Here is a 21,946-nt window from a genome sequence, read left to right on the forward strand (position 1 = left end):
GCTCTCTATTTTCAAATTCATTTATATATAAAACACATTCCTCACAACAATACTGCGAAGTAGATATCTCCCTATTAAATCTGTGGGATCATTGGATCATAGATTTAGAATTGGAAGGGACCATGGAGGACATCTAATTCAGCCTCCTCTATTTCATGGTTGAGCAAGTTCAGCCAAAAGGGGTAAGTGATTTACCCACCATTGCATTGTTTAACTTCAAAGAGATTTGAAGTAAGATGGAATCAAATTTTTTTCTGATTCTAAGTTAATCACTTTACCCATTACACCATGCAATGCAGAGGAAAAAACTATGCTGTGTTTCTCTTGTCAGGAGGGAATTGAGTTAATTTTTTAGGGAAATGAACCCAGCAGTTTTCCTCGTTAGGACCCAACTGCTTTAATCATATTCAGAATTTGACTTCTCAAAAATCATTTTAGAAGTTTTGTTTCCTGTTAATATTGGCATCATTGAGATACTTTCTTTTCTTTTCCTACAATATCAGAAATATGAAAAATAGTGAAATTAGAGGATAAAATAATAATTTAATTAATTTGCAATAAAAGCAGTTTTTTTTTTTTCGTCAGGATGCCAGTGGTTTATTTACACTTGCCTCAAGTTACCTGAGAAATTGCAATTTTCCCCAGAGTTTTGGGAGATCAACTGAAAAATGCCATAGAGATTTTTCTACAAAGCTGCATTGTCTAATGGCCTTGTTTTCAAATTAGACTATGGGAAAGATTCCTGTTTGATACATAAAGTTATCAATGTTATTTGTGGTTGCAGAATTAGGTTTTAAAAATTTTACTTTCTCTTTCACCCTCATCTTGTGGAAAGATGTTGGAGAATTCCTCTCATCTCCCTGTGCCTCAGTTGTTCCATTTAAAAGATCAGATAGTAATATGTGCCTCCCAAGGGGACTTTAATAATTAAGAATTTGCCTGTTGGAGGTTTTAAGATTTTTGGAATTAAGGAACAATTTAAAGCTACAAATAAATATAAAATATAATTATTATGAGATTTATGTTTAGGAACCTAGGCTGTTATAAAGATGAAATCATCCTGTGGGTAGTTTTTTTTGGGGGCAATTGTGAGAATCTTGCTATTTTTCTTTCAGCTAGGAGACTTCTCACTTTTAGAGCTAAAATTCTCCCTTTGTCCTTTGAGCACTCCATGAATCTGAGAGTTGCCATTTGAGAAACATTAAGCTTCAGAAAAATTGGACTGCAGTGTAATACAATAGTGGTCAGAAATTCAGGGCATTCTTGATAAGTCCTGCTGAATTGATTTTTAAAAAGATGTATCTGGGGCAGCTAGATGACATAGTGGTTAGAGCACCAGCCCTGAACTCAGGAGGACCTGAGTTCAAATTTGACCTCAGACACTTAACACACCTCCTAGCCATGTGACCTTGGGTAAATCACCTAACCCCAATTGTCTCAGGGGGAAAAAAAGATGTCACTTAGGTTTTTAAAAATTTCATTTAATTTTATTTGTCTTACTTTTTTAGAAAAAGTCCACAAGACTCCACAGTCAGGGTTGATGTGGGCAGTCAAGAGTTTGCTCTTTGGAGACTTAAGGGAATTGATTTCTTTCTTTCAGTTTTGTTAGATGCTAAGATTTTCCAGGCTCTGGTCAATGTCTTCCAACTACTGAAATGATTAGAGATTAATTATGTATTTGGGAAGGAGTAGAGAAGATTATTGATAACTATGTATACACTATGCAGATTTACTAAAAGAGATGGCTTTTTCTTCTGTTTCCTTTAGCAGTATCATTAAAAAACAAATAAACAAAAACCAATCTTTTGTTCTTTGCTAATAGTACAATGTACTTTGTATTCACTATTTTGCAACTATAGGATATCTTAATTTAGTCTTTGAGAAGCGTAAAGGTGCAAAAAAATGAGTGGGGATTAGAATCCATAGTCTTGGGCTCAGGTAAATTTTTTAATGGTATATGCATCCCACTACTACTCTATTTTTACCTTTATCTATGGAATTACCTATCATAAGTCTCTTAATGATTGTTTTTTAAAGTTTAGATCCATTGTCATTGACTTTTATATCACTCTGTCATTCCCCATTAGTATTGACAAAACAGCTATGTGTTTCCTAGCTATACTAAGGAAATACTGAAATATATTTTTTTGGTTGAAAAACTTTCTCTTAGTCATTATGAGTGTTAGTGGATATAGACATGGAAGTAGTGGTAGAGGTAGTAATAGTTTTAATATTGCATATTTATTGTAATTTTTTGTAATTTTGCATTTATTGCATATTTATATAGTGCATTAGAGTTTACAACATGCTTTCTTTACAAAATCCCTGTTAAGGAGGTATTCTGAATATTGAGATATATGTGTGCATGTACATATATATATATGCACACATATATCTCAATACTCAGAATTACTTCTGAGTATTGTAAGTGTGTAAATTAGTGTGTGTTTCTATGTGTACACATATACATATATATATGTATATGTGTGCACATAGAAACACACACACTATAGATCACTTGGACAGATAAGTAAAGTTAAGAAAGCAGATTATAATTCCAGCATGAAGGAATGATTGTATTGAGAATGGCAGTTATCCACACATGAGTTAAAGTTCTTTTTTCTCTTGCAAAAAGCATAGCATCTAATAATTAATTGTATTGTTTGAATGACGATTTTTATCCTTTAAAAAATATGAGAACCAATTAGAAGGAAATTCTATTCTGGATCTGATTCTTATTAAAGAGAAACTGATCACTGGGATGGAAATGGTAAGAGTCATGGAGGGAAGTGATAATTATTCCATCCTAGGATCTGTAATAGAATAGGAGAGAAAAGTTGGACATTCTCAAAAGTTCACCTTTGATCTGGGGAACAAACTTTTTAGGATGGAGAGGAGCCTGTCACCTAAGATTCTATAGGGGAAGACAATATGAGAGGGAAAGGAAGCTCTTTAGACTGAAATTTGGAAAATTAAAATAGGTGTTTACTTTCAAATACTAGGAGCTTACAATCTAATAGGGCTTTGTGCCAGGCACAAAGATAAGTGTTAGAGAATGCAAATACAAGTGGTCCCTGACCTCAGGGAGCTTATAGTCCAATGGGGAAAGACTAGAGTAAAAGAGAAAAGTAGAGGAGATGGGGTGAAGAGGAAGAAATTACCCAGGTAGGAGCATAGTGAAGCAAGGTTCCAAAGTCAGGAGTAGAATTTAAAGACATGGCTAGTATATGGACTTCCAGGGAGATGAAATTGCTGTGCATGGAGGAAAAGATCTGGAAAGTCAGGAGTAGAACTTGAAGAGGAATGTAGATTTGTCTGAAATTCGGTTACTCTGGAAAAGAACCAACTAACCAGAGGAAGGACCTCAGGGGTAAATCATTATTTAACTAGGAGGTCATTATTATTCATCATATTCCAGGTGTTGCTTTTTTTTTCTTCTGAGAAGCACTGATTGGTAATGAAGATTCAGTGATTTGCCCAGAACTATACAGTTAGTTATCTAAACTAATGATAACAGTTAAACTCAAGTCCTCCAGACTCCAGGGACACTGCTCTATCCATTGTACCATGTAGATACCCTAGTCCAAGAGCTCTTAACTCGGGAACCATGAAATCATTCTTTGTAATCCTATGTAAATAGGAAATAGGAAAATTTATTTTTATTTCATTTTTTAATAATAATATTTTATTTTTTCAAATTTATGCAAAAATAGTTTTCAACATTCACCTTTGCAAAACTTTGTCTTCCAAAATTTTCTCCCTCTCTCTCCCCAGGACAGCAAGCAATCTGATATAGGTTAAACACATGTAATTCTTCAAAATATATTTCCATATTTGTTATGTTATAGCATTATTTTGAGAAGGGTTTCATAGGCTTCCCCAAACTAATGATCTATGATATAGAAGTGACTCAGAATCCCTATCCTAAAACCAGGTCTAAATCTCAATTATAGTTAGATGCTCTGCGTAGAACAGGGGTTCTTAACCCAGGATCTATGAACTAATTTCTTTTACAATCCTATGTAGCTCATTTTTTGCACTTAAAAATATGCGCACCAAAGAAATCCATGGCACCAAAAAAAGGTTGAAAAGCCCAGCTTTAGTGGATTTAGGTGAGGATGTGGTCTGGATTAGACTTGGTTTATGGAAAAGGAATATGGTCTATTCTGTATCTCATTGTTGTAGATTCTCTGTTTTTGCCTCATTGGTTTTTCTTTTTATCCTTCCAGCTTCTGATTGAACCACCATGAGTTTCTGTTTTTTTTTTTTTAATAATAGTTTTTTATTTTCCAAAATACATGTATAGATAGTTTTGAACATTCACCCTTGCAAAACCTTGTGTTCCAAATTTTTCTCCCTTTTTCCCCTTCTGTCCCCTTCCCCTCCCCAGACAGCAAGTAATTCAGTATAGATTAAACATGTGTAATTTTTCTAAACATATTTCCACATTTATCATACTGCACAAGAAAAAAAAATCAAATCAAAAAGAGAAAACAATGAGAAAGAAAAAAATAAACAACCAAACATTTATTGTTGTTTTTAATTAACAAGAGTTTTGGGCATGCTGGCTTTATCAGAAGCTTGGTCACAGCTGACTGGCTATCTTAATCTTTGGCTGGCAGTTTTGCTATTATTCTTCCAGATGTTCAGGATATCCTAACTGCAGCTCAGTAGGCAACAAAATAGACCAAGTATTGAGCCAGAGACTGGATGTTTCTTCATCTGTAAAAGGGGAATAATAATACTTCTATTACTTACTTTCTAGAATTTTTTATTATTATCAAATGAAATAATAAAGTGCTTTGTAAACCCTGAAGTACCATATAAGCACAAGATTATTGTTGCCAGCATCTCTGCTTATTCTCTGCTTACTCCACCAATGGAATCCTTACATGTTTTCTTTCTTTAGAAAAAGAATTGATCCAAGATTCCTAGTGATGCTGGCTTTAAACGTAGCTGCTAAGTGGCCCCAGACTCAAAAGTTTGAGGGATGCAGGGATCGGGAGCCAAGATAATTGTTAATTAGTGCTTCTAGATCTTGGGGATTTGTTCTTCTAAGCCTTTCCTGTTTTGATGACCCAGAGAAATAGTGATCTGGGACATCTTTTTTCTTTCTATCACCCAAAGTATTTTCCAGTCATTAATTTTATGGCTCACTATATTCTTATCGGCTAGCTCAAATCTGGTATTTAGGTTGAAATTAACTAACTTGTAATGTTAGTGGATTCTTTTTTACTGCTCTGAGTTTTCTGACTATACCAGGGATTCTTAACTTTTTGTGTCCCAGACCCCTTTGTGGGTCTGATGTGAAGCTCAAAGATTCTTTCTCAGAATCATAATCTATTTTTCTTTCTCTTTCTTTCTCCCTCCCTCTGTCTTTCCCTATCTTCTCTGTTCCTTCCTTCTTTCCTTCCCTCCTTTTCCTCCCTTCTCTCCTCCCTTTGCTCCCTTCCTTCCTTTCTTCCTTCCTCCCTTCCCTTCTTCCTTCCTTGCTTCCCCTCCTTCCTTCCCTCCTTCCTTCCTTCCCTGCCTCCTTCCTTCCTTCTTTCCTTCCCTCCTTCCTTCCTTCTCTCTTCCTTCCTTGCTTCCCCTTCTTCCTTCCCTCCTTCCTTCCCTCCCTCCTTCATTCCTTCCTTCCTTCCACCTACAATAAAATATATAAGATTACAAAGAAAATCAATTGTTTTGAAATATGGATATCAAAGTATAAAACAAGTTTACTCTTAGGCATTTTTTTTTAAAGAGTAAGGGATATCACTTCTAGGTTCTGTAACGTTATTTCTTGGAGTTTTCCTTCCATTCCTCTTTAGAGATAATCTCTATTGCTTTCTAACTGTGTGATTGCTTCCAGTCTCAGTTTTTTTACTCAAAAATTGAAATGTTATATAAATGTATTTAACTTTGCTGGTGAGGCTGGCTACTGTATTCATCAATTAATATTTAATTTTTCTACAGCCTATTAAGTAAGTGGTCTTTGAGAACCACTGGGACTACAAAATTCTTCATTCTGTGCTATAATAATGAGCATCTCTCAGTTTAGCTAAGCTAGTCTTCAGGAAACAGACATACAGAGGCCAGCTCTAACATCTTCTATCTTGCTGGAGTAAATTGTTATATTTTCAATCTGGAAAGTCTGTTTTATTGATTATATAAACTTAAGAGAATAAAGGAAGAAATATTAAAAATGTAATGTAGTACTAGTAGCTAGTAAGTGTCTGAGGCTAGATTTGAATTCAGAAAGATGAATCTTCCTACTTCTAGGCCTAGCAGTCTATCCATTGCACCACCTAGACACTCTTCTATCTTACTAATTGTGTAACCTTGGGCAAGTGACAGCCTCTCTGAGCCATGATTTCATAATTAATAAATCAGTTATCAATATTTAAAATTTATTAAACACCTGCTATATGCTAGGCACTATGCTCTGGAGATAAAAAAAAAAAAAGAAACAAGAGACAGTCTCTGCCCCCAAATTGCTTACAATCTAATGAGGGAGACAACAAACATATGTACAGACAAACTACATGTGGGATAAATAGCAAATAATTAATAGAGGGAAAATACTAGGATTAAGAGGGGTTGGGAATGGCTTCCTTTAAAAGATAGAATTCTGACACTTAAAGGAAGCAAGGGTAAAGATGAGAAGGAAGAAGTATCAAGCTTGGGGGACAGTGAGAGAAAATGCTTTAGTTAAGAAACAGGGTGTCTTGTTCATGGAACAGGCAGGAGGCCATTGTCACTTAATGGAAAAATATTTGGCTAGAAGTAGCAAATGGCAAAGACTTTAAATTAGAAATGGAAGTTATTTAGTTTAACCCCTGAAGCTTGAATTACCCAAAGAAATGGTCATATGTAAAAAGGATTGAAATAGTGATCTTGAAAGACCTTTCTGATTCTGTCATTCTGTAATTTACTGTGTAAAGAGACTTTGGGGATAGGAAACAGTACAGGGTGGGGGATGGACTAGGGATAGGATCGGGAAGGATTTGATTCCCTTTCAAATCTGGGGCAGCTATGGTACAGGGCCTTACTTCTGGACTCTGAATCAGCCAGACTTGAGTTTGAAAATTGCCTGAGTCATTTAATAGCTGTCTGCTGGGCAAGTCATTTAACTTCTTAGTCTCTATTTTCTCATCTGTAAAATGGGATAAAAACAACCTTTATCTTACTGGGTTGTTGTGAGGTTCAAATAAGATAACATATGTAAAATATTTTGCAAACATTAAAGTAATATGTAACTACTAAACTGGTATTATTTACCATATGGCTGAATCTGTGTGATAAGCTAGAATATCAGTAGTACATATCAGGGATGCTTATAGTTTATGATGAGAACAGGGATTCTTGCTAAAGGTAGAGTTGATCCTATGAACCAGCATGAAAAGGTTTAATAAAGGCAATAGATAAAGGGAGGACAAAGAGTCTCCCTTCCCCCACCTCTGTTCCACAAGTGACAGATGGTTGCTATATGGAGAGAAGGCACTCCCCATCAGCCTAATAATGATGGGTTTTCCTGTGAAATGAAGGACTAGCACTCATCCTTTAAAGAGCCTGTATTTATTGTAATGTTGTTTATTTATTTCCCATTTGTCCTTAGGGCCAACTAGGAGACTTTCTAATTCTAAGAAATGGTGTTGCAGCTGCTTTATCCAATTCCATCATATACCTCTTTTGTCTTTTAACCTTACTTAAATAAATGTTTTTAGATATGATGCAGTGATGGAATGGGCACTCATTTGGAGTCAAAGGAATTGTGTTTCCAGCAATACCCTTTACTTAGCTATGGAATCTCTCTGAACCTCATTTTCCTCATCTGCATCCCTGACTGTGCATTTATTAAGCACCTACTATGTGCTAGACACTTAAAATATAAAGACAAAAATGAAAGTTACTATTCCCAAAGAATTTACACTCTATGAGAGAAAATAGTAAATATAAATCATTATAAGCTGATTTTGATGGGAAGACACTAGTAAATCAGGAAAATCTTCAAATAGCAGGTGGCACAAGAAATTAAGGATTTTAAAAAGGAATGTATTCAAGATATGGGGACTGTCAGTACAAGAATGTGGAAGTGGGAAATGGAGTGGGTGAAGAGCTACTTTGACTTGACTATAGAGTGTGTGAAGTGGAGCAACTTTTAATAAGGTTGGACAGATAGATTGGGGCCAGTTTGTGAAGGGTTTTAAATATCAGTCAGAGTTTTTAGAGGTAATAGGGAACCACTGGAACTTACTGAGTAAGGAAATGGCATGTTCAGGCTTTAGGAAAATCTTGACAACTAACTATGTGAGAGTTTGATTAAGAGAAGAGAGACTTAAGCAGGGCAGCTCACACAGTAGTCCAGGTGAGGAGTGATGAAGGTCTGAATGGAGATTGGTAGCTGTGTGATAAGAGCTAAGGGGATTGATGATAGATATATTGTGGAGGCAGAAACAATAAGATCTGGCATCTGATTGGCTATATGGTGCAAATGGAAGTGAGAATGCTGCTAAGGTCGCCTTCTTTTGTATTCTTTAATGCTAGTTTCTTGGTCATCATGATTTCAACAGCATTGGGTTTCAAAGTTATTTTGTTCTATTTGCAAAATTGTGTTCCTGGTTCTGACTTTACCACATACTTCTTATTTGTTCTATCATAGTAATATTCTATTTACTTTCATGTAACACAATTTATTTAGCCATTCTCTAGTTGATGGACATTTCTTTAAATATTTTGGTGTATGTGGGGCTTTTTTTGTCATTGATCCTTTTGGGTGTATGTGGAGTATATTTAGTATGGGTCAGTGTGTTTGGGTGTATATGGATTTCACTAGCAGTGAAATCTTTGGATTGAAAGATATGGGCATATCATTATTTCCTTCAGATAATTCTGAAATACTTTCCAAAATGGTCAGATTACTTCACAGTTCCATCAATTGGATCAATGGGCCAATTTTTCTACAACCCTTCCAGAACTGGTTATTCTCATCTTTGCCATTTTATTGGGTATAAGTTAAACTTTAGTGCTTTTTTAATGTGCATTTCTCTTATTGTTAATGATTTAAGGGCAATCTTTCATATGTTTCTTAATAGCCTGCAATTTTTATTTTGAGAAACTTTTGCTCCTTCCTATCCTTTGGTTCTTTATCTACAGGGGAATGGATTTTCCTATTAATGTTGCATGTTTTTGCTTAGCATCCTCCTCTCTTCTTCCTCTCCCCCCCAGATATCCCACCCAGTTCTGTCTTTCATGTCCTCAGAACTAATCAGATGGGAAAGCTGTGATCTATTTTATGGCTCCACTGGACTCTCATTCAACTGATAATTAAAATGCTTTTGCTTCAAGAAGAGGATAATATATTTCTTCCCCTCCTCCCTTCACCTCTGATGCTGAGGTCAGAGAGAATGTATGATATACGGTTATATCTTCCTTGCTTCTTTCCACTCCCACCCCCTGTCCTTCTGGCCCAAGGCACATTTTGATTGCAGATTTTTTTTTCTGGAGTGTAGAATTTTGAGGGTGAGTAGCTCATTCTTTATGGGTTTTCAAAGCTTTTGACTCTCTCATAGAAGAGAGACTAGAGGTACTGATTATCAGTAAGTAGAGAATACTGCTGCTTTGTCAACATTTCCTTCTCACTTGTCTCAGCACCCTCATTTCCTGCATATTCCCTAATACAGGTTTTCTACTTCATCTAGGCAAACCTGCTTGAGCCTTGTAAGTAATTTTTATTATTCAGTTGTTTCAGCCATGACTGTCTCTTTGTAACCCTATCTGATCTTTTCTTGGCAAAGATATGGGAATTTATCCTTTTCTTCTCCAGCTCATTTTACAGATGAGGAAACCGAGGCAAACATATCAAGTGACTTACCCAGGGTCATATAGCTAGGAAGTATTTGAAACCAAATTTGAACTCAGGTCTTCCAGACTCAGTATCCAGTACTCTATCCAATGTATCACCCAGCTGCAGGTTCTGCCTCTGTGTGACCATGGACAAACAACTTCATTCTCTCATCAATTTTCTAAAATTTTAAATCACAAATGAGTTGTTAGTTTGCTTTGGTGGAAAGAGTTTCCAAACCAGTATTTCTCTACATTGGTGAAATCCCAGGTATGGAACATCCTCTCTTCTCCTCTTCCTAGGTATTATATACATATATCTATATATTATATACATATACCTACATATTATAGATAAAATTATTGTCTATACAATTGCATAATGCAAATATACATATACAAATTGTATATTACATATATGTACTTACATATATTTATTTTATTTCTCTATATGAGGTTTATCAGTCACCCAAAATATTTATTTTATGTAATGCTTGTGCAGTACAACACAATAAACATGTACTAAGTATTTACTTTGTACTAGTTACTGTGCTGAGTGCTGGGGATAAGAATAAGAGAAAGATAGTCTTGCCCTTGAGGACCTTACAGTCTAATAGGGAAAAACAACATATAAAAGGAAGTAAAAAGAAAGGTACTGGACCAAGTGCTTTATAAATCTTATTTCAGGCAAAAAGATAGTCACTGTTTTCAAGGAACTCGCAGTCTCATGTGGGAGGCAATGTGAAGACAACTTTGTACAAATAAACTATGCACAATAAATTCAAGCTAAGCAATAGAGGGAAGGGGTATTAGGAAAGGCTTTCTATAGAAATTAGGGCTTGAAAGAAACAGAGATGATAGGAGACAGAGATGAGGTTGGACGGTATCTTAGGCTGGATGCACAGTCAGTTCTCTGAGGAACAGCAAGAAGGCCAATTTGGTTCTATCTCCAAGAAGAAAGAGAATAATATGTCAAATTATTGATTTGGAGATTTGGAAAGCACCTTAGAAACCAATTAGTACAATTTTCTTGTTTTAAAAATTAGACCCCAGCAAGGTTAAGTGATTGCCTGAGGGCACACAGGTAGTAAGTTTCAGAGCCAAGATTTACATCCACATCCTCTGATTCCAAAGCCCATCCTCATTCCTCATGCTTTTTTGATTATCCTCCACTAAAGTCACAGAATTGTAGGACTGAAGCTGGAAGGGACTTCAGAAATCATCCCTTTGAGTCCTTTCATTTTACAGATGAGAAAACAGGTCCTGGCAGGTTAAGTGCCCAAAGTTATTGAGGCATGGACATGCCACTTTTTTCTCAAAGGACATGTCATGAAGCACAATTTCTGTCAGTTCTTACCAAGATGCAAGGTACAGGCTTGCTTGATAGCAAATATGGGTTTGTCATTGAGGATCAGTTTTGATTAGTTCAGAGAGGCTCTCAAAGGACATTTTCCGTGCAATAAAGTAGAGTCCTTGGGTTCTTTATGAGTCCTTAAAGGTGAAGTATTAAAGAAAATATTGTTGATAAAATATTAGATTTTAACTGTTTGGATTTTCCTTTTCTCTGCTGTCTTATTTCCTTAGATTATCAATTTCTTGACAGCAGGAACCATAATTCTTCCATATTTCCCCCATATCCCATCCATATAATGATACAGTGTCTCATACACATTAGCTTAGATGCTTCATGAGAATATCAAAGGCCTGAAATTCTGCTCTTGTTTGTTTGTAGTGTCTGTTTTTACATGAGTACAGAACCTTTATGTTGATAGAATCTTATAGTTACCATGTTCCTTAATTTTAACAAAAATAATTTGTTTGTCAAGTTTATGTAATTGCTATGGAAAGTAAAAAAAGTTTAGTTAAAACATAGTTCTTTGGAAACACATGGTTGGTAAAATGAGAGAACAGTTGTTTTCTTTAACCCTTTCTGATCCAAATACTTAAGAAAAGATATGTGCTAGATATAGAATGTAGCATAGGTCAGAAACACTGCACAAGGTAAAAACAACAAAAGTACTGTGAAATAACATTGGAGAGCCAAAATATTCAGTTGGCTCTTAGTGTTACCACCTCAAAATCAAGGCAAGTAATCTTGAAGACTTGTGTTTCTGAGTAGGTTATGTTGCCCTTCATTTCTCTTCCGATTCCAACATTCATTTAGCTTGAAATCTTTCTTAGTCCACAAGGGGCAGCAGTCAGTCAGTGAGAATTTATTAAGCATTATGTGCCAAGATCTGTGGGGAAGATAATATGTAAATAACTAGTATTTACAAGCAATATCAAGAGTATATGCATGGTAGTTTGGAAAGGGAGATAACGAGCACTGATTTAGCTCAGTTAAGTCAAAGAAAGGAAGAATTAAAAGAGAGAAAATAGGCAGTCCAGAACTATCTAATAGGGTATGGAACTTTCATGACTGAAGGAAAAAGAACTGATAAATTCAGTTGGGACCTGATTCTTCACCATAAGATATATTCTGGCAGGGTCCTAATCTGACTCCTCATACACTTCTATGTGAGGAAAGATACTCAGGCCTTTGATATAAAAAGGGGAAGAGCCAAAGATTGAGGAAGGAAATCAGAGACATGTTGAAATGAAAAAACAAAGAGAGAAAAGAAAAAATTGAGTAAAAACCTAACTCACAAGCATGTAAAACAAGGGAGAGGCTCATAAAGACAGAAGGAAGAAAGAGAAAATAGATGTGTTAGGACACTATGAACAAGCATTAAACTCTGAAGGAAAATGAATCAAAACAAGAATTTAGTAGACTCTCAAGAGATTATAGAACAATAGCAAGGTTCAAAATATAGAATGGTGAGGGAGAGGAGAAATGGGAAAGCAGAAGAATTTAGGATCAAATTAGGTCAGAAATCAAGACTTTCAACATAGTATTGAAACTACCACAATACAGAGTTTAGGACATATGATAATCTCTCTAAAGAAGAAATTCCAAGAAAGAGAATAATAAATTTAAAATAAAAAATTCGTAAGTGGAAGAAACATTGGGAGAAATAAAAAGACCACCTGAATTCTATATAGGTCCAAAAGAGTGACATTAAAACAGGATTCTGCAGAAATAAGAAGAATATGAAAAGTAAAAAATGCTGAATATAATATCTCTGGAAATAACAGAAGAACATTTGAATATCAACAACAAAAGAGTGATCTATTAAACCCACAAATCACGGCCAGAGAAAACTCCATACTTGAAAGTCTAAATCATATAGTCACAATTTCAGTTATATCAAAAAATTTTTATAACTTGCCAGGAAAAAACCCAAACAACAACCTAGTTGCTAAGAAAGGGAACAAAACCAATCTTAGTTCAAATATACTTACAGGTAAATTCTATTTAAAGTTTAAAGAACAATTAACATCCATACTACACAAATTATTCTCAGGTAAAAAAGAAAATGTTCTACCAAAATCTTTTTAGATTCAAATTTAGTTCTACTCTCTAAACAAGGGAAGGATAAAGCATAGAAAGAGAACAAAAGATCAGTGTCAATAATGAGTATTGATATAGAATTTTTATATACAATTTTGGAAAAAAGACTATGGTAATTAGCTAGAAAATTACTGACTATGATCATATTAGATTTATATCTGAGATATGGCTCAGCATTAGAAAATGTTAACATAATAAATTATATTAAATACAAAATATCTCAAACCATATAATTGTAACAATAGATAAAGAAAAACACTTAACAAAGTATTCATTTATGCTAAAAGTTCTAAAGGACATGAAGCATAGGAAGTCCATTTTTTGTATGATGAAAAGCACATACATAAAAAGCAGAAATTCACATTATTTTCAGTAGGGAAATGCTAAAAGGTTTTTCAATAAATACAAGAACAAAGCAAGGATACCCTTTCCCCCAATACTGTTTTAGATAGTTGTAAAAAGTTAGTTTTAGTGATAAGAAATGAAAATCCATAAACATTGTCAAGAAAGAGGCAAACTTAACCAGGGAAGCAAACAATGGTATTATTTCCTTTAGGTCCCTCAATATAAGTAAAGGAACTGAGTTAAGTAAAAACTTCAGGAAAAATAGTAGAATATAAAATAAATCCATAAAAATGGTCAGCTATATAGTTAAAACAAAATCCAGGAATAAATCTCCCCCAAATCATGCAAGACATTTCAATACAATTAAAAAGCATTCTTTAAAGAAATACAGGATGTCAAATAATTGGAGAGATATTTATACCTCATGATTGGTTTGAGGTAATGTTTTAAAATGAACATTACTATCTACATTCATTCACAAATTTAGAGCTATGTCAATCTAACTACCAGGATGAGTAAAGCTAGACAAAATAATAAGTCTTTTGGAGGAACAAAATTTCTAGAATATCAATGGAAATAATTTTAAAAGAAGGAATTAGGAGGGAATAATGCTTCTCGTTCTCGTATATGCTTTTTTGTTTTGTTTTTTTTAATTTCTAAAATTAAATTTTATTGCTATCTATTGTTTTTATATCCCTTAATGAATTAAAGAGGAATAAAGTTTAGCAAAACTTAACAATATATTGAAAAAGATTAACCCATAATCATCCCAATTTTACAAAGAAGGTGAGGAAAATATTTTCTCATCTTCATGTTTTATTATAAATAAAAAATCATTCAAATGGTATGTTACTGATGAAAACAGTAGAAAAGTAGACTAGTAAAAGAACTAAATAATCAAGAAACAGAAACATTTGATTCTTAATCTAGTGTCTAATACAGCTGAGAACACATATTACTTTGAGGAAAACTCATTATTTGACAAGAAATGTTGGAAGCCCTGGATATCAATTTGACAAAAATAGTAGGTTTAGACCAGATCCTCATTTTACATAAACAATAATTGGTTCCAAATGGATACTCTATTTAAAGGTCTCATAAGAATAACCTGGAGGAAAATGAATCACGAGAGAATCAAGAGAATCACCACTATGGCTAAGGAGAAAATTTTAGTAAAAGAACAAGGAGTAGAAATTCAAAACATACAACAGATAATTCTGATTATTTTAAATTGAAAAGATTTTGTGCAAGCAGTATTGGTGAAGTTTTGATTTAAAATAAAAAGAAACTTGATTTGTAGGGGAAAAAAATCTTTGCATCAAATGCCTCTTATAATTTGACATAAATATAAAGGATCACAGGCATCTTGGAATAGTGCATAGAGGTAGCCTCAGAGACAAGAAGACCTAAATTTAAGACCATATTAATTGTATCGCCCTGAATGAGCTGCTTAACCTCTTAAGACTTGAAGCAGTTCTCTAATGCTATGTTACAGATGAAGTTGCCTCTAGTTCTTGTAGAGAGAAGTCTGTTATAACTATATAAAAATAATACATGTATAATTTTATGTCATAACTATATTATAAATATCTATTACATATAACTATGTGCAGTTATATGTAATATAAAATATAATACAATACATATAATTAATTATGTTTTATTATTATTAACATGAAATTAATTGTATGATCACATATAAATAAGTATTAATTATAATTAACATGAAATTATATAATATATTATGATTTCTTAGGATTACTTATATTAATAAACTCCAATTATTAATATGAAATTATATTATATATTATATTATTAGCAACATGAAATTAATTATGTGATCACTTATATTAATATATAACCATATAATTAATTTCATGTTGATAATATAATTTTTATAATATTTGAATATAATTATGTATACATGTATGTATTACTGTACTATATAAATCTATATTATATATAAAATTATACCATAAAACTATAAATATACAGTTATAGCTATGTTTAACTATGTTTTATATAACAGCATGGTTATAGTTATAGTTATATATTTAAATAGTTACAACATAGTTATGTATTGCTATAACTATATGGTATATGTATATGTGTATGTGTGTGTATGTATATACACCTCCGGCTTATTTTGCAAATGAGGAAATTGAGGAAAATGGGTTAAGGGAATTGCCCCAAATCACATAGCTATTATATATCTGAGGCTGGATTCGAACTCAGCTCTTCTTGATTCCAAACTCATTATAGCCTTTATAGAATGTTACTTAGCTGAAAGTCCTGAAGGTGAATATAGGAGGAATGAATGAATGAATGAATGAATGAAAAATTATTCATCAAGGACTTTGTCTTTGCCAGTTATTGTGCTGAATGCTGAGGATACACTGTGGCTTTAGCTACTGTATTACTTTGTTGCCCCTATACATGTGTAGTGATATAGATAATAGTTTATATGTATGTGTGTATATATATACATATATGTACATATATGTATAGTTATACATGGTTTTATATGTCTGTATATGCGTTCATGTGGTTTTATATGTATAAATATATCCATATATGTATGTAACAACTATACATATATAGTACATGTATGATATGGTTATAGAGTTTCCTTTATTAATGAACTATAAGTCCAGTCCCTGCCCTTTATTTTTATATAGAACCAAGAGCTATTCCTCAACAGATAAGTGGTTAAAGAACTTGAAAATACTTCTCAAAAGAAGAGTTATAAGCTATTAATCATATAAAAGTTTGTTCTCAGTATTAATAAGAAGCATGTACATAAAAAAAAACTCTGAGATTTTATGTTATACCCAGCCAGTTGTCAAAGATGACAATAGATGGAAGCAGTTGATATTGGAGAGATTGTGGAAGACAAGTAATACTCTACTGATGGAGTGATTAATTTATTCAACTATTCTGGGTTATAGAACATAGCTACTGATATCCCATCCCTTCCAACTCTAGATTTTGTGATTATTTTAAAATGATTTGGAATTAGATTTTTGTTTTTCTTATTGTTTTTTAAGTGACAAATGTGCTTATGGTTATGCTTTTTGTTTCAGAGATCCCACTAGTCAGCATGTACTCTTTGGAAGTAAAAGACAGAAAAAAAGATCCCATATATACCAAAATGTTTGTAGAAGTGCTTTTTATGTCAACAAAGAATGGGACTTAAAGTAGGTGCTCACTGATTGAGAACTAGTTAAATAAATTCTATTTAGGACATGATTACAGTGGAATTTCTATAAGAAGAATGTGAAGAATTCAGAAAGCATAGGAAGACTTTTATGGACTGATGAAATAAGTAGAATCAGGAAAATTATATACAAAATTACTACAATAATAAAAATGGAGAGAACAATAAAATTAAACTGAACCATTTTAAAATGTTTTTGTCTCAGGTAAGAATTAAGAAAATGCATTTCTTTTCTTTTGTTGTTGAAAGGGAAAGAGAAGAGAAATGTTGGAAGTGAATACTGCATTTGCTGTCAGACTCTGTGTATGTGTTAGTTTTGCTGGTATTTTTCCCTCTCTTAAAAAAAACAAAAAAACAAAAAACTTTGTCCCAAGGGATAGTTTGCTGGGTAGAAAAAGAGGAGGAGGAATATATTCTGAAATAAATATGATATAATAAGAAAAGACAAAAATAAAAAATTTAAAAAGGCAACACAGTTTTTGTCCTTATGTAACTTACAACTATAAAGGGATAAGACCAACACAGATAGCTGTTATATGCAATATTATGTGATTAACCAATTACTTAAAAAAAAAACATTGTTATATCTTAAAAGGAAGGGTTTTATTGACTGGGAATCAACAAAGGCTTCAAATTTGAATTTGTCTTTAAAATATAAAATGCGATTCAGTAAATAAAGAAGGAAAACAAGGATATTTCAGACATGGGAAGCAGTCAGAGTATAAGTATGCCTATTTGTAAGGCAGAGAGAAGTCTAGTTTGGCTGAAACATAGCAAATAGAGAAAAGTAAAATGAAAGTAAGCTGGAAGGGCACCAGAGTAGAGAGCCTTGAATGCCAAACAAAAGAGTTTTGACTTTATCTGATATATAGCAAGGAACCTATATGAATTGATTTCATGAGCCTCAACCCAGAGAATCAATTTTACTTTGTGCCAGTTTCAAAAGTTGTAGGTTTTTTTTTTTTTAAGTCTGATGCTTGCCTGGAGAAGCTAAGTCTTAGTTAACTCATTATGAAAGAATAAATAGAATACTGACCTCAGAGGCAAGGAAATCTGAGTTCAAGTTCTGCTTTTGACACAGACTTGCTATGTGACCTTGAACAAACATCAAAGGTATGGGAAGTTCTCTGTGACTATACGTAATAAAGAAGGTATTAGAAGGAAAGGAAGGGGCAGAGAATAAGTATTTATATAGCAACTGGTATATGTCAGGCATTGTGCTATGTACTTTATAGATATCTCATTTGATCCTTCAAACAATATTGGAAAGTAAGTGTTATTCTCATTCCCATTTTACAGATGGGAAAACTGAGGCAAACAATGGTTAATAGGTTCACACAGCTAGTAAATATCTGATGACACATTTAAACTCAGATCTTCCTGACTCTGGGCCCAGCACCTACTGCACCTAGGAGTTTCCTGTATCAATGATATAACAATTTTAACCCCTCTAGAAGGAAAAGCAGGCCCTTGGACTATTTTAGAACCAGGTAAGATTTTGAAACTTGAATTTTTTTCTTCTGGATACTCTCAATTCCCCAAATCTTTAAACTGCTTAATGTCTAAGAGTAAAGAAGGGATAGTGATAGGAAGAAAGTTGCAGGCCCTTACTTTTTTGTTCTGCCCCAGAGGCCTGAACTAGAAACAATCAGTGGAAGTCCAGATTTAGGGTTGACAAAAGGAAAAACACCTAATAGCAAAGAACATCCTAATGATTATAACAAAATAGAACAGTGTGTTTCGTGTAATAGTGAATCCTTCTTTACTTAGAGATCTATTACATAACTACCTGTCTGGTGGGTTGAAAAAGGGATCCAAGTTCAGTTTTGAGTTGGACTTAGAGGGCCTTTGAGATCCCGTCTCCTTGTGTTATACCTTTCATTCTTTCTAACTGTGGTTTAATTCCTCTTGAAGATTCAGAATATACCATTCACAGAACTTAGAATCCTAATATTTGTGCTTAGAGAATGTCTAGTCATTTTGCAAATTAAGAATCTTTGGGTATGGAGAGAAGAGAAATAACTTGCCCAGAGCACATAGGAAACTAAGTTTCCTGACTTTCAAGTTTATATTTTTTCCATTATGCCATGGAAAAAATCATTATATCCTTTATAGAATGTTACATTTAGCTGAAAGTCCTGAAGATGAATGTAGGATGGATGAATGAATGAATGAATGAATGAATGAAAGATTATTTATCAAGGGCTTTCTTTTTGCCAGTTATTGTACTAAGTGCTAAGGATACAAGTACAAAAGCAGACAGCCTGCTCTAATGGAGCATATCTCTTTGTGGTTGGGGGAGATAACACATGTTGGGGAATAGTGATCAGGAGAGTCAACTTTGGAAAGTTACTGGGATGCTGAGTGGGGCTAAGGGGAATAGATTAATACACATTTTCCTCAAATAATGGCAGAGTTTGATTGTTCATGGTTCCAGAATTGGAGGGGAGCCAGAATGGTACTGTCGACACAAGGACAAGGACTACTGAAAAGACTGTTGAGAAAATAGAGGGGGAGCAGGCAGGTTGTGAGTCTGCTTGAACCAATCAACAAGCATATTACTCCGTGCTAGGCACTGTGAACACAAATACAATACAAGAGAAAAAAGATAGTCCCTGATCTAAGGGACATATATCCTAATGGGGGAAGACAACCTATAAATTAAAAAAAGGGGTGGAGGAATTGATGAAGCTACCTGACCCACAATCATGGTAGAGAAGTCCAGAGTTCAGCCAGGTATGAATTGAAGATCTGGCTGGTCTGGGCTCTAAAAGGAGCTGTGCACTCAGAGGGAAAGGCCATAGGAAAAGACAGGACTTCCACTGCGGGAATTACAGGGTCTCAGTGAACTTCCAGCAGGAATAAATTTCTGGGGCAGATTTTAGCCTAGTGATAAATTAAGGCCTCTGGGATGGACGTTCAGGAGATAAAAGAGTTAAATTTCCAAGGCATGTTTGTGGTCCCTAAAAAGAACATATCACTCAAGGAAAGGGTGTGTGACCACTTGGTACAGATGTCAAGTATACAACCCTATTCAAAAGTAACAATGAGTTGTTCCTGGTTGACTGAAGCTAACATTTCATTCTCCAGCCATCCCTTCCTCCTACCCCCACCTCCTTTTTTTAGAGCTTCACTGATTCTTTTAAAATTACAGTTATTTCTGGATCTGCTTCCCTCCCCCATCTTTCCACCAACCAGGAAACCTTCCCTTGTAATAAAGAAAAGCAGTTACACAAATCCAACCAAAAACATGTGTCAGCCTAAGCAACGTTCTTTACCCCTAGTCTATCCCCATCCCCTTTTCCCTCAGTATCTTTAAGAATAGGAAAGAGATACATTTCCCTCTTTGCTTTCTACTTAAGCCAAGATAGGCCATAAAGCATTTGTGCCAGTACCATTTTAAATGACAGTGTGGGATGAGTAATGGGGCAAACAAGAAACTCAAGTGCAGAAGTTCATTGCTGTAATCCCCCCAGTAAAATGGTTTGTAAATCTCTATCGTGGAAAGTATCCATGGAAACCACCAGTGTCTTCATCTGTAACCTGTCCCTTCTGTAACCCGGCTGCTTCCTTCCCTGGACATTCCCCGCTGATTTCACCTGAACAAGGAGAATAATCACATTAAACTATCTTTAAAATGATCAGGAAGAATCACCAATGCAAACCAATTTTAGGTCCTTTTTAAATAGGAAATGCTGTGCAAGCAAATCTTGGTCGTGATAGTGGGAAGAAACAGTGGTGAGGATGATCCAAAAATAATTTCTCTTTGGCACTGACATAGTTATTTTCTTCTTTGCAGCAGATTTAACCTTCCTAATTATGTTTTGATTAGTTTAATAGTAAAATTAGCTCATCCTTTTATTACAAATACCAGCTGATGACAAGAGAAAGTAGCTCGGTAGCATGCTATAGGTGGCAGAAGGAAACCAACTAGGGATTTAAAATCTGTCATTGGTAATCTTACCATAGATAATTCATTGTATCTTGTGGTATTTTTATTGATCATAATGTGAATAATAGTGCCTCTATTATCTTCATAAAATCTTCTCATATTTTCTATTTTAACAGTATTTTCTTTTTTCAAATACATGCAAAGATAGCTTTTAACGTTCACTTTTGTAAAACCTTGTTTCAGATTTTTCTTCCTCTCCTTGCTTCTCTCTCCTCCAAACAACAAGCAATCCAATATAGCTTATACATATGCAGTTCTTCTAAACATATTTCCATATTTTTCATGCTGTGTAAAAAAATCAGATCAAAAGGGAAAATAAAAGCATAAGAAAGGAGATAAAAAACAAGCAAACCACCACAACAATAAAAAATGAAAATACTATGCTTTGATCCCCATTCAATCTCCATAGATTGACTCTCTCTTGATGTGGATGACAATTTCCATAACAAATCTATTGGAATTGGCCTGAATTACCTTTTTGTTTAAATGAGCCACGTCTTTTAGAGTCGATCATCACATAATCTTATTTCTATGTACAATGTTCTCTTGATTCTGCTCACATCACTTAGCATCAGTTCATGGAAGTCTCTCCAGGCCTTGAAGTCATCCTGTTAATTGTTTCTTAGAGAATAATTATATCCCATAACCTTCATATACCATAACTTATTTATCTCTTTCCCAGCTGATGAACCTATACTCAGTTTCCAGTTCCTTGCCTCTATAAAAAGGGCTACAGATACTTTTTTGTATGTGTGTCCTTTTCCTTCTTTTATGATATCTTTGAGATGTAGGCCTAGTAAAGGCACTACTGGATCAAAGGATATAAACAGCTTTATAGTCCTTTGGGCATAGTTCCAAAATGCTCTTCAGAATGTTAGAATCATTTCATACTCCACCAACAATGCATTAGTGTCCCAGTTTTCCCACATCCCTTCCAACATTTATCAGTGAAGTGATCTCTCAGAGTTGTCTTAATTTGCATTTCTTTAATCAATAGTGAAAATCCTCTCATATAAGAGCAAGATGGGGATTGTTCTTAACCTTCTCTGTGTCATGGACCCCTTCTCAGAAAAATGCTTTTAAATGCATAAAACAAAACACAAAGGATTACAAAGGAAACAAATAATATTGAAATACAGGTATCAAAATATTTTTTAAA

At 34.1% G+C, this 21,946-nt stretch overlaps 1 protein-coding gene across 1 annotated transcript in view; it reads left to right on the forward strand.

Moving 5' to 3' along the window:
* MAP3K9 (mitogen-activated protein kinase kinase kinase 9) overlaps window positions 1-21,946 on the forward strand; it is a 118,486-nt gene that overhangs the window by 13,612 nt on the left and 82,928 nt on the right. The window lies entirely within an intron of this gene.

Source organism: Antechinus flavipes, chromosome 2 (assembly GCF_016432865.1).
Source record: "Antechinus flavipes isolate AdamAnt ecotype Samford, QLD, Australia chromosome 2, AdamAnt_v2, whole genome shotgun sequence".
In the NCBI taxonomy this organism is placed as follows: Eukaryota; Metazoa; Chordata; class Mammalia; order Dasyuromorphia; family Dasyuridae; genus Antechinus; species Antechinus flavipes.